General features: G+C 51.2%; 1 protein-coding gene across 1 annotated transcript in view; it reads right to left on the reverse strand.

The window, feature by feature from the left end:
* LRP1B (LDL receptor related protein 1B) overlaps positions 1-12443 on the reverse strand; it is a 4500992-nt gene that overhangs the window by 2826740 nt on the left and 1661809 nt on the right. The window lies entirely within an intron of this gene.

Below are 12443 nucleotides of genomic sequence, written 5' to 3' on the forward strand. Positions count from 1 at the left end.
GATTCTTTCTATGTCATATTTGCCACAATGTAATTCTTACTAGAGATACTAGATAAAAAGGTATCTTTCTCTGTTTAATACCAACTGTTAATATTATCTACTCCTTTCCTTGTTTTTTATCTACTGTAGCTATCATAGAATCATTTATCTTGTGAAGAAATTATCTCCTCATGTTAGTCTATTCAAGTCACCCAACTTCGCCGCCAACAGCTGAGTGGAACACGCGAGCTACACTCAAGGGCGTCTCTTCCACACATACACAAATGAAAAACCCTTGAAATATACTTATCTAGTCAGAAGCAGCAAACCAAAGAGGAAGAATATGGCAGCAAGGGCATTTATGTGGACTTGAACGTTCAATTTTATTGTGATGTAGTTGTGTACTATTACATGAAGCTTTGAAGGTTATTGCTGATCAGAAGGAGTGAATAAAAGATTTATGCATAATACTAGCCTCCTGTTTTGCCATAAAATCAATTTTGAGCTTGAAAAGACTCTTATCCAAATATTTGAATGCAGAGTAATCAGGATGTAAATATAAAGTATATCTGCTATATATTTTCATTGTCGAGTGTAAGGAAGGCTCATTACTCACAAGACGTAAATTCTCAAGTGAGTTAAGATCCTCTTCCTCTTCATTAACAATGGTAAACAATAGCATATTACTGTACGCTGATATGCGTACATGATTTATGCCATGCTATATCCACATGTATAGTTATATTGTTAACACAAATAAATTAAAGCAAAACCAGGTTAAAAGAGGATACATATGTGCAGTGATGTGTACTCGTGCTGAAGGGTCCATCGAACTTTCATCACAACACAATGTTAAGATCTATTCCTGAGATTTTGGAAATCTGTTTCTAAAACCAGTATGAACAAATGATGTGATATAACTTGTTAATCTCTTTCCTTTGTTGCCCAATTGCATTATTGTTGAGCAAAAATTGTAGAATACTTCATTTTTAATTTTTACTAAACTTAATTTAAAATGCGTTGCCAAATGACTGTAAGAATGTACTGAAATAGTCGTCGTTTGCTATTTCATTTTTTACTATGTACTAATATTTATTTGGGTTCTGGCTGAAATCAACTTATTTTACAGCCACGTTAACAAAGATTCCTATGAATCCGCTCACTTTCAGTATTCAATTATATAACAGGAAAAGTGATGGTTAGTTAAAAATAGTAAATTTAGCACATCGTTTTCAAAAGAGCCAAAATCAGGATAAAAATATGTGTCAAAGAAAATGAGGAAATAACTGTGAGTTATACTATCCCAGAAAATAGCATTCTAAATGGAAAGTAACCTGTTAAACAAAAGTGCTAGTAGTTTCAGTTTTATTCTTCTGAATTAGATTTTCACACTTTCACATACAAATGCAATTGCTGTCCAATCCAGAATTATCAGTAATATTATTATCTAGAAAAAAAGCATCTAGAGTACAGTAGATTATTTTCCAACACAAAAATTGGCACTCAATGATGGAGAAAAAGTTGTGGCCTCCGAGGAAATGTAAATGCATACCTTGTGGCTACGGGATGAAGATCGAATATTTGAGGCTTATCACTAATATGAAGGGTTTTCAATTAAATGCACCTGACAATTTCTTATACCTCATTAATCTTCATCGCTTTGAGTTGAAGATGTTGCTCTTGCTTTTGGAAGGAAGAACTAAAGAATGCATTAATTTATTCAACAGTACATAGTGTATGCATGTACATATATTTATACCTTAGAAAATCTGAATTCATGTGTCAATTTAAATGCATAGATATACTTATGTTAATATCAATGAGTGTGTATGGTAATCCCATATCATTATCACAATTCAGACTTTAGAACGCTTGAATGCATAAGAGTGTTGCAAGTAGCTGTAGATATGACATACAGAACTACAAATGGCAACTTTCATGATGGATACTTATGCAGAGTGGTCCAATACGATGGTTTGGCATATAAGTGGCTTGTAGAGGAGAAATGGTTGCTGATTCACCACCTAATTTGTATTTTATGGCAAGACCGGAGGCTCCTATTATGCTTCTCTATCTTGCTTTATTTCGAACAGCAGCAGTCAAGAGAAAACTACATTTCCCATGAGGCTGAAGGAACACACAGCCAATGGGGAAGAAAAACGTATCGGCAAGGCCACCAATAACATGCTAAACAGTATACTTGACTGCGACCAGCCCTCTTTCTTGCTGCTCGCAGTCAAGATAAGTGTTTCAATTTTTTTTATATATTTACTATGTGTGCGCGCTTATATTGATATTTATTTCTGTTCATTGCGCTTCTTCTTCGTTTCTGTCGCGCGACGCTGCGCTTTGTTATCGCTGCCTTGTAGTGTTTTATCCTCGACTATTATTGATATTTCCCCCCCGCCCCTCGCGCCGGCCTTTCTCAGGAACGCACGAACGTTCCAACGGCCGTTTTTCATCGTTACGCGGCGCCATTTCACCTCAGACGACCGCGCTTCATCTCTATTACTGCCCAGCTGCCTCTCGTTGCTGCCTGCTCTTCGTCTTTGTATCCGGCCAGCCTCCTCACACCGGTAGCGCCCCCGGGGGCATGTTACTTCAAATTTCCACCTCCCACAACATTTCTTTAACCCTTTCCTCCCTAATTTCCTCTAAATATGACAGACAATGCCCAAAATGAAGAAGATAATTTTAATCAAGAACTTGATAATTTTATTAATGATTCAGTGGCAAAAGCCATCAATATTTCAATGGGCAAAATTACAAAAAAACTCCAGTCCTCTATACAGGACATGGTTTCCAAATCTTTATAGGCCCATTCTGTGGGGGAATGCAGAAAAAGAAAAATAACTAAGGATTTGTCTTCGCAAAAAGCCCCCAGTACCCCGGATGGCGCTAGCTTGACTGGTGAAAATTCTTCAGCCCAGATCGAGGACAAGTCTCCTCAAAGGCCTCCTTCTCAGGAGGGGAAACCCAGACTAAAATGTTCCCAAAAGTCTAAGAATGTTTTAGCTGTGCCACAAAAAATAACTATTTCCCACATTTCTGACACAGATGATGACATGGGTGACTTAGACGATCCTGATGATGACACGGATATCTGGGGCTCCCAGTCTCAATCCTCCCCCCCCCCCAAAAAAGACAAAACTTGACTCGTCTACTAATCCATTCACACCCAAACAAATCCTTGACCCAGATGGTAATCCCATGTTCAATCCCTCCTTCATACATCACCCTAATTCGACCGAATGGCTACCCTCTTCACATGTTGCAGACTATGGGGGTCATTCTGACCTCGGCGGTAAAAGGCGCTTACCGCCAGACAGAAGACTGCCATAACACCGCCGCGGCCGCGGTAAACCGCCACGGTCATTCTGACCCGCAACTGGCAAACCGCCAAAAACCCGACATCAACAAAAGTCTGCCACACCAAAGGTCAGCGAAAAACTGGCGATGACCAAACCTCCACCGTCACGCCAACAGAAATACGCCCATGCCATTCCGACCCACGAATCCACGCGGCGGTCTTTCAACCGCGGTATTCCATTGGCGGTACACATCGCCGCGGTCAAAATACACACACACTTATAAAACACAACCACATTGGACAATTTGAAATACACACACCTGATACACATACACACAACACTCCCACACACCCAATACAATATAAAACACACACCCACATCACCCACAAACCCTTACGACCACAATAGCGACTGAAGGACAGAGAGAGACAGCACTGCTTAGAGTAGACCATCACACAGAGGCAAATCAAAACATCACCCACACAATTCACACGCACAAAACACCATACACCACCACACACACCACACTCTACAACACATACAACATCCCTCACCTCATCCACACCACCCCATGGCACCCCAAAGACACCACAGGTTCTCTGACGCAGAACTCAGGGTCATGGTGGAGGAAATAGTTCGTGTAAAGCCCCAGCTCTTCGGGGAACAGGTGCAGCACACCACAATTGCTAGGAAGATGGAGCTATGGCAAAGGATAGTCGACAGGGTCAACGCTGTGGGACAGCATCCACGCAATCGGGATGACATAAGGAAGCGCTGGAATGACCTACGGGGGAAGGTGCGTTCCATGGTATCAAGGCACAACATAGCGGTGCAGAAGACTGGCAGCGGACCCCAACCTAGTCCCCCAGAATTTACAGCATGGGAGGAGGAAGTCTTGCACATCCTGAATCCTGAGGGCCTCGCAGGAGTTGCTGGAGGAATGGACTCTGGTAAGTCTAATCTTAACTACTTCTTCCCACCCCCTCCCCACCTGCATCCCAAATCATACCGCCACCCTCACCCCCACCCCCATCACACCAACTCCTTGCAAATGGCTCACCATCACAACCCACCCATCCCAACACCAAGCCCTGCATGCGTCCACAAAGCATGGACACCCATCACCAAAGCATGCCCACTGCACACACACATCACCCCCACAAGCCACCCTCACAAAAGCCCCCACAAGGGAATGCCTGCACTTGGGTACACGGCCACCCACCCATCACACGAAATGCCACACACAGAAGCAATAACCATACCCTTATACCCCTGCAGGACCCGAACGCCACCACACCGCCACGGAGGGTCCAGAGATGTCCATCCCACCCCCAGAAGAGGCCCCCAGTGATGACAGCAGCTCTGTCTCCCTGGACCCAGATGACCAGCCCGGCCCATCGGGGACCTCGGGACAGTCGTTTCCCTCAGACAGCCACAGGCTACAGCAGACCTAACCCCCTCTGGGAACACCAGCACAGCTCCCACCCAGCGGGCCCATGCCTCTGTCTCCAGGACACGTCAATCAGCGGTGTGTCCACCACTACAGGGCACCCAGGTTGACCCACCACCCCAACAACAACAGGGACCTGGGGGCAGTGGGAGTGGGCACACCGTCCAGGGGACAGAGGCCCAGGAACACAGGGGAACTGGGAGGGCTGCTGTGCGACAGGGGGGGACAGGCCCAGGGAACCCACTCTCCAAGAGGCCCTCTCCTCCATCATGGGAGCATACCACCACTCCCAGGAGACGATGGCGACGGTACTGGCCAGGTTCCAGGAGATCCAGGCACTGCAGGAGGAACAGTACATGGGGTTCAGAGAGGAACTGAAGAACATTAGTGCCGCAATGGGCGCCATCGTCGTGGCCCTTAACCAGATAGTCACCACATTGCGGGACCATGTGGCACCCCAAAGGGCCCCTGTCACTAGCCTCGACCAGGAACAGCCTACCACCTCCGCCGGCGCTAGTGGACAGGAGGCCCCCACACAACCACAGGCCACCAGAACCCCACCTCCTGCAGAAGAACAACCACCCGGCAAGCGGAACCTGAGATCTCACAAGAAGACAGAGTAGGATGCCAAGACCCCCACCAGCATAAGATACCCCCTGATGTCATCCCACTGTCCCACATTGTCACCCTGTCCAACCTCAAACTGCCCCTGCTCCATCCTTCCACAGGCATATGGACAATGCACCTGTGAGACTGAGAACTGGACTCTGCCATTGACATTACTTCCCCCCCACCCATCACCGTTTTACAATCATGTACCTAAATGTAGCACTTTAATTAAATCACTTATTTCACTCAAATAATCTGGAGTCTGCTTGTATTCTTAACAAATGTATTACACATAACGGTGCAAAAATGTTCAGTTACATTGTGATGACAACATACCACTGTCATACGGCTATAGTCCATGGGCAAACAAAGCAGAAGTCACGCAGTGGCGCATACAGCTCTGAAAAGGGAAGGTAAAGTCACAAATCAGTGAACAGGAACTGGGTGGAAACACCGACAGTAGAGAGGCAGGAGGCTGTAAGTAAATGTAAAATGGAGTGGTTGATTCTTACCTGTGTGCTACTGAAAATACTGTTGTATCACTGTGTCCCTGGTGTCTGTGTCATCCCCGTCATCTTCCTCCTCTTCACTCTCCACAGGCTCCACAGCTGCTACAACACCACCATCTGGACCATCCTCCTGCAGGAAAGGCACCTGGCGTCGCAAAGCCAGATTGTGAAGCATACAGCAGGCCACGATGATCTGGCACACCTTCTTTGGTGAGTACATTAGGGATCCACCTGTCATATGCAGACACCTGAACCTGGCCTTCAGGAGGCCGAAGGTTCTTTCTATGATCCTCCTAGTACGCCCATGGGCCTCATTGTACCGTTCCTCTGCCCTGGTCCGGAGATTCCTCACTGGGGTCAATAGCCAGGAGAGGCTGGGGTAACCAGAGTCCCCCAATAGCCACACACAATGTCTCTGTAGCTGTTCCATCACATACGGGATGCTGATATTTCGCATGATATACGCGTCATGCACTGACCCAGGGAACTTGGCATTTACATGGGAGATGTACTGGTCTGCCAAACAGACCACCTGGACATTCATCGAATGATAACTTTATCTGTTCCTGTACACCTGTTCACTTTCTCTGTTGGGAACCAAAGCCACATGGGTCCCATCAATGGCACCAATGATGTTGGGGATATGTCCAAGGGCATAGAAATCACCCTTCACTGTAGCCAAATCGCCCACCTCAGGGAACACAATGTAGCTCCGCATGTATTTCATCAGGGCAGACAACACTCTGGACAAAACCTTAGAAAACATAGGCTGAGACATCCCTGATGATATGGCCACTGTTGTTTGGAATGATCCACTTGCTAAAAAATGGAGTACTGACAGAACCTGCACCAGAGGGGGAATCCCTGTGGGTTGGCGGATGGGGGACATCAGGTCTGGCTACAGCTGGGCACACAGTTCATGTATAGTGGCTCGGTCAAGCCTGTATGTCAGTATGATATGTCGTTCTTCCATTGTCGACAGGTCCACCAGCGGTCTGTACACGGGAGGATTCATCCTTCTCCTCGCAAGTCCCACCGGACGGTGCCTAGGAAGGACAACATGGAGCACAGAGTCAAGCAACCCACAGGTACGTTCACACAGCTTGCACAGTACACGAATTGCTATGCATTTAATGGCTTGTATGAGTGGCAATGCAAGGCCTAGGCCTGTGTGACGCAGTAGAAATAAAGCCATGTGTGACCTTGAAATGGCGGCTGCCTCACCTGTGAAGTGTGACAATGGGATGTGAGGTCAATGCGCTGGCGTGGCACACCGTGGCGGTAGGCGGTCGAAGACCGCGGTGCAAAACCGCATTGGTTAACATTGAACCCTACGGGTTTCAGGAGCCAATGACGATGTGCGCCGGCGGTCGCGGTACGCACCGCCGCGGTACGACCGCCGCGGGCATGACCGCCATTTTCTAACTGCTTAATTACTCGAGACCTGATCATCCACAGGAGAGGACCTATACTGCAAGTGCTGCTATGACCTCGGTCTGGGAGAGACAATGGCTGCTGCGACTGGGGAAAGGGCCCCTGCCTTCACATCTGAGGAATTGGAGAAACTTGTTGATGGGGTCCTACCCCAGTATGCGCTACTCTACGGTCCTCCAGACCAACAGGTAAGTACACAGGGAGCACGTAGTATGGGCTATGCCTGTGTTGAGTGGGGTGGATGTAAGATGGTGGGGAGGTGAGCGAATGAGGAGTGCAACGCACGACAGATGAGAGCATGTGCCACATGGGAAGGTTGGGGAGGGGGGGCCACTCACATCGACCATGCAGAAAAATGATGATATTTCCTTTCCCACCCTGTACATGTCACATAGGTCAGCGCCCATCAGAAGATCGACATTTGGCATGCCATCGCCAAGGACGTCGGGGCCCTGGGGGTCCACAACAGACGGGGCACCCACTGCCGAAAGAGGTGGGAGGACATCCGCCGCGGGAGCAGAAAGACCGCCGAGGCTCTGCTGGGGATGGCCTCCCAACGTAGGAGGGGTGCCAGCCACCAATTGACCCCCCTGATGTCCCGGATCCTGGCGGTGGCCTACCCCGATTTGGATGGGCGCGTGAGGACATCACAGCAGACACAAGGGGGTGAGTATCAGCACATTCTGCTATCTTTGCGTGCAGTGGAGGTGTCTGGGTGGGGGAGGAGGGCTGTGGCTATCTCTAGGCCAGGGCGCTTTCTGTAGGCTAGGCCCCTCCGTTAGGCATGGCTCTGTGCCCCCGCCCCCCACCTCTGTAGGGTGCTATGTACATCTATCCATGGTCCGGCCTCACCTATGTGTGCATTTGTCGTCCATAGACCTGTAGGCCAAGTCAGAATAATTGAGTAGTGTACCCCGAGTGCGCGGCGTAGTGCTAGGGGCTTCTGTGTCTGTCCTCTCCGCCAACGGTGTTGCCAATGCATGCACTCAACCTGTCTTTATCTCTCCCCCCCTCCCATTTTCTTTGTCTTCCTGTTCATGTGTGCATTAGCATCATCAGGCGGAGGAGAAGTGGCATCGGCGCACGAGGGAGCTGCATCTCACATGGACCCGGAGGGCCATGCAACCGACTCCGAGTTGACCAGTGAGACGGAGGGCGAGGGGGGCTCCACAACGGGGACCCGTGGAGACGTCAGCGACACCGACACGTCCTCGGAAGGGAGCTCCCTTGCGGTGGCGGCAACATCCGTGCCCACCGCTACAACAGGTACAGCCACCACCCAGCGCATCAGCCCTGCCCTCTCAGCATCCCCTCAGCGTTCGGCCCGTGCCCGCTCGGCCAGGAAGCCGGCCATCTCCTTCGCCCCAGGCACCTCAGGCCCTGCCCCAGATACCCCAGCTGCCCTCAGTGAGGAGGTCATTGACCTCCTGAGGACCATCATTGTTGGGCAGAGTACCCTTTTCAATGCCATCCAGGGTGTAGAAAGGGAGGTGCATCGGAGCAATGCATACCTGGAGGGCCTTCATTCGGGTCAGGCTGCCCATCAGCGATCGTTCAACGCTCTGGCCTCAGCACTGACGGCAGCCATTGTCCCTGTCTCCAGCCTCCCTCCTCAAACTCCCTCCACCCAGTCCCAGTCCCCTGTTCCTCTGCCTATCCCATCCACACCATCAGACCAGCCTGCACACACCTCAACACCCAAGGGCAGCTCATCCAGACATAAGCACCACAGATCACACAAGCATTCACCCAAGCAACATCCAGATGCAGACATGCCAACAGTCACTACCTCCTCTGTGTCCCCCACCTCCTCTTCTCCCTCCTCCCTCCATGTGACGTCTCCACTCACACCTGCATGCACACCCCCATCAGCCAGTACGTCCATCACCAGCACACCCTCCAGACCAGTCCGCACATGTGCAGTCACCACCCCCACTGCCATTTACACGTCCCCTGTGTCCTCTCCCACTGTGTCTGTCACCCCCTCTTCCAAACCACACAAACGCAGGCAGCCACCCACCCAACAGCCATCCACCTCACGACAGCCTCCAGCACAAGCACCTGCACCCAAAGACACCCCACTTGACTCTCCTACAACCACATCCTCTTCCTCCACTCCCATACCCACTACAACTACCCGTCCCTGTCTGTCTAAATTGAATTTCCTTTCCAGCCTTGACCTCTTTCCAACAACTGACCCGCCCCCTCCATCTAAGAAGACTCCAATCAGCACCTCAGCCACCACAAGCCCTGCACCTACTAGGACCATAGTTCCGGGCTATTGGAGTCCACCAGCTCCTAGGGCTGGAACATCGGCCAGCAGCAAGGGGACAGCCAGCCCACCCCCTGGGAAGAGGACCAAGAAAGCGAAGGGCCGGCGCGACAAGCCTGAGACGGCTGCCACCAAGGACAGTAGCCTTACCCCGTCACCTGGCACATCAACAAAGGGAGGCAAGGGACCCAGAGATTCAGCGAAGGAGGGCAAGGGCAGCAGGGCGGACAAGTCAGGCAGCAGGCGAGCTGGCCAGGAGGGCCCCACCAGCCCCATTCCGGGTGTGACGGAGGACACCCACGGGCCCAGGACTCCATCACAGGAGGGCCCCGCAACCGAAAGGTCGGATGGCGACTGAGCGGGAAGTATTGGCCAGGTCTGGTTCCCTAGAAACACAAGACAAGCACCGCTGAACAGGGCCCTGCCAAGAGAAGCACCGCTGAACAGGGCCCCGCCGTGAGAAGCACCGCTGAACAGGGCCCCGCCAAGAGAAGCACCGCTGAACAGCGTGAGAAGCACCGCTGAACAGGGCCCCGCCGTGAGAAGCACCGCTGAACAGGGCCCCACCGTGAGAAGCACCGCTGAACAGGGCCCCGCCGTGAGAAGCACCGCTGAACAGGGCCCCGCCGTGAGAAGCACGGCTGAACAGGGCCCCGCCGTGAGAAGCACGGCTGAACAGGGCCCTGCCGTGAGAAGCACGGCTGAACAGGGCCCCGCCTAGAGAAGCACCGCTGAACAGGGCCCCGCCGTGAGGAGCACCGCTGAACAGGGCCCTTCCTGTCAAGCACCGCTCCGCTGGGCCCTTCATCTCAAGCACCGCTCCGCTGGGCCCTTCATCTCAAGCACCGCTCCGCTGGGCCCTTCATCTCAAGCACCGCTCCGCTGGGCCCTTCATCTCAAGCACCGCTCCGCTGGGCCCTTCCTGTCAAGCACCGCTCTCCTGGGCCCTTCCTGTCAAGCACCGCTCCGCTGGGCCCTTCCTGTCAAGCACCGCTCCGCTGGGCCCTTCATCTCAAGCACCGCTCCGCTGGGCCCTTCATCTCAAGCACCGCTCCGCTGGGCACCGCCGTCTCTGAACTGCTCTGCTGTGCCCTTCCTGTCAGGCACCATTGGCCCATTGGCAGTGCCGGTTCTGTGTCGAGCAGGGCTTCACGAAGCACTCGGGCCACCATGCCTCCTCCATGACCAGTGGAGTCTGTAATCCACCTGATGGACTGTGGCTTTGCACTCCCCAGGATGAAACAGTGGGCAAGCCACCCACTGTAGAGACTTGTGAGACTGTGGCTTTGCACTCCCCAGGATGGAACAGTGGGCAAGCCACCCACTGTAGAGACTTGAGAGACTGTGGCTTTGAACTCCCCAGGATGGAACAGTGGGCAAACCACCCACTGTAGAGACTTGAGAGACTGTGGCTTTGCACTCCCCAGGATGTAACAGTGGGCAAGCCACCCACTGTAGAGACTTGAGAGACTGTGGCTTTGCACTCCCCAGGATGGTACAGTGGGCAAGCCACCCACTGTAGAGACTTGAGAGACTGTGGCTTTGCACTCCCCAGGATGTAACAGTGGGCAAGCCACCCACTGTAGAGATTTGAGAGACTGTGGCTTTGCACTCCCCAGGATGGTACAGTGGGCAAGCCACCCACTGTAGAGACTTGAGAGACTGTGGCTTTGCACTCCCCAGGATGGTACAGTGGGCATGGAGGCCCCTCGTGGATCTGGCATCGTGGACTCATGTGGCTGAGGTGCCCCCCCTTCCCTTCCCCCTGAGGTGCCTGTAGTTTTATCATCTGATGCCCCAGCAGTGTTCTCTCCAATGGTATCTGGTCTCGTGTGTGGGCTTTGCCCATGTGTTTGTGCACATTGGCCCACGAACGATGGAACTTTGGCAAAATGTGCAGGACTTATAGCCTATGTATATATTTTTAACTATGTTCTTTAGTTAATATGTATATTTCATCTTTCATAATTCACATTACTTCATTTGAGCTATAATATACTTCTATTTTAATGAACAATTTATTTTGTCTTTGCATTATTCCGGTGGGTTTGGGGGTGTCACTCTGACTTGTTGCTCTGCATTGGTGTGTAGGTATTTGGGGTGGGGGGGTGGGTGTATCGCGTATGTGTGTGCCCGTGACCTTTTCTCCTCCCCCCTCCCCTGTGTCGTAGGTGCAGTACTCACTGTTGTCGTCTGCGCCGGCGTTTGTGCTCCTGGTAGAAGAGGAGGTAGACAATAGCTGGTAGGATGTTTAATTTGGGTTCCATGCTGTCCAGATTCCTCGTGGAGTGTATAGAGGTGAGCGTTTTCCCGTTCGTAGTCTGTTTCTGCCGTTTTTTTATCGGCGGGGCTCCCGCCCCGGAAAAGGTGGCGGATTGGTGAGTTGTGATAGGGTGGGTGGTACATTGTCTGCCGCCTGCCTGTTGGCGGTGACCGCCGAGCTGCTTGTTTGTCCCGCCGTGGCGGTCGGAATGTTAAAGTGGCGGGCTGTGTTGGCGGTTCCCGCCAGGGTCAGAATTCCATTTTTTTGACCGCCTGCCTGTTGGCGGGTTGGCCGCTGCTTTAACACCGACCGCCAGGGTTGGAATGACCCCCTATATCTACTCCAGACTAAGACTTTCACTTGATAAACCCACTAGGTCCAAACTTAGATCAGAATGCCCCAGACCTTCCCTTTCATCCAATATTACCTCTACCCCATCTATCGACCAATCCCTCCTCACCTTCTTTTCCAAATTCGGTAAAGACCCCCCGTAAAGGCGTTGATAAAGCCTGGTGTAACTGCCAGGATAAACTTTTAGATCTTGTAGGTCCTCTGGCTAGAATTTTCGACATGGCAGAATCAGCCAAATCGGAGAACATTGACATTGATCCTGCAG

This window comes from Pleurodeles waltl, chromosome 3_1 (genome assembly GCF_031143425.1).
Source record: "Pleurodeles waltl isolate 20211129_DDA chromosome 3_1, aPleWal1.hap1.20221129, whole genome shotgun sequence".
NCBI classification, from domain to species: domain Eukaryota; kingdom Metazoa; phylum Chordata; class Amphibia; order Caudata; family Salamandridae; genus Pleurodeles; species Pleurodeles waltl.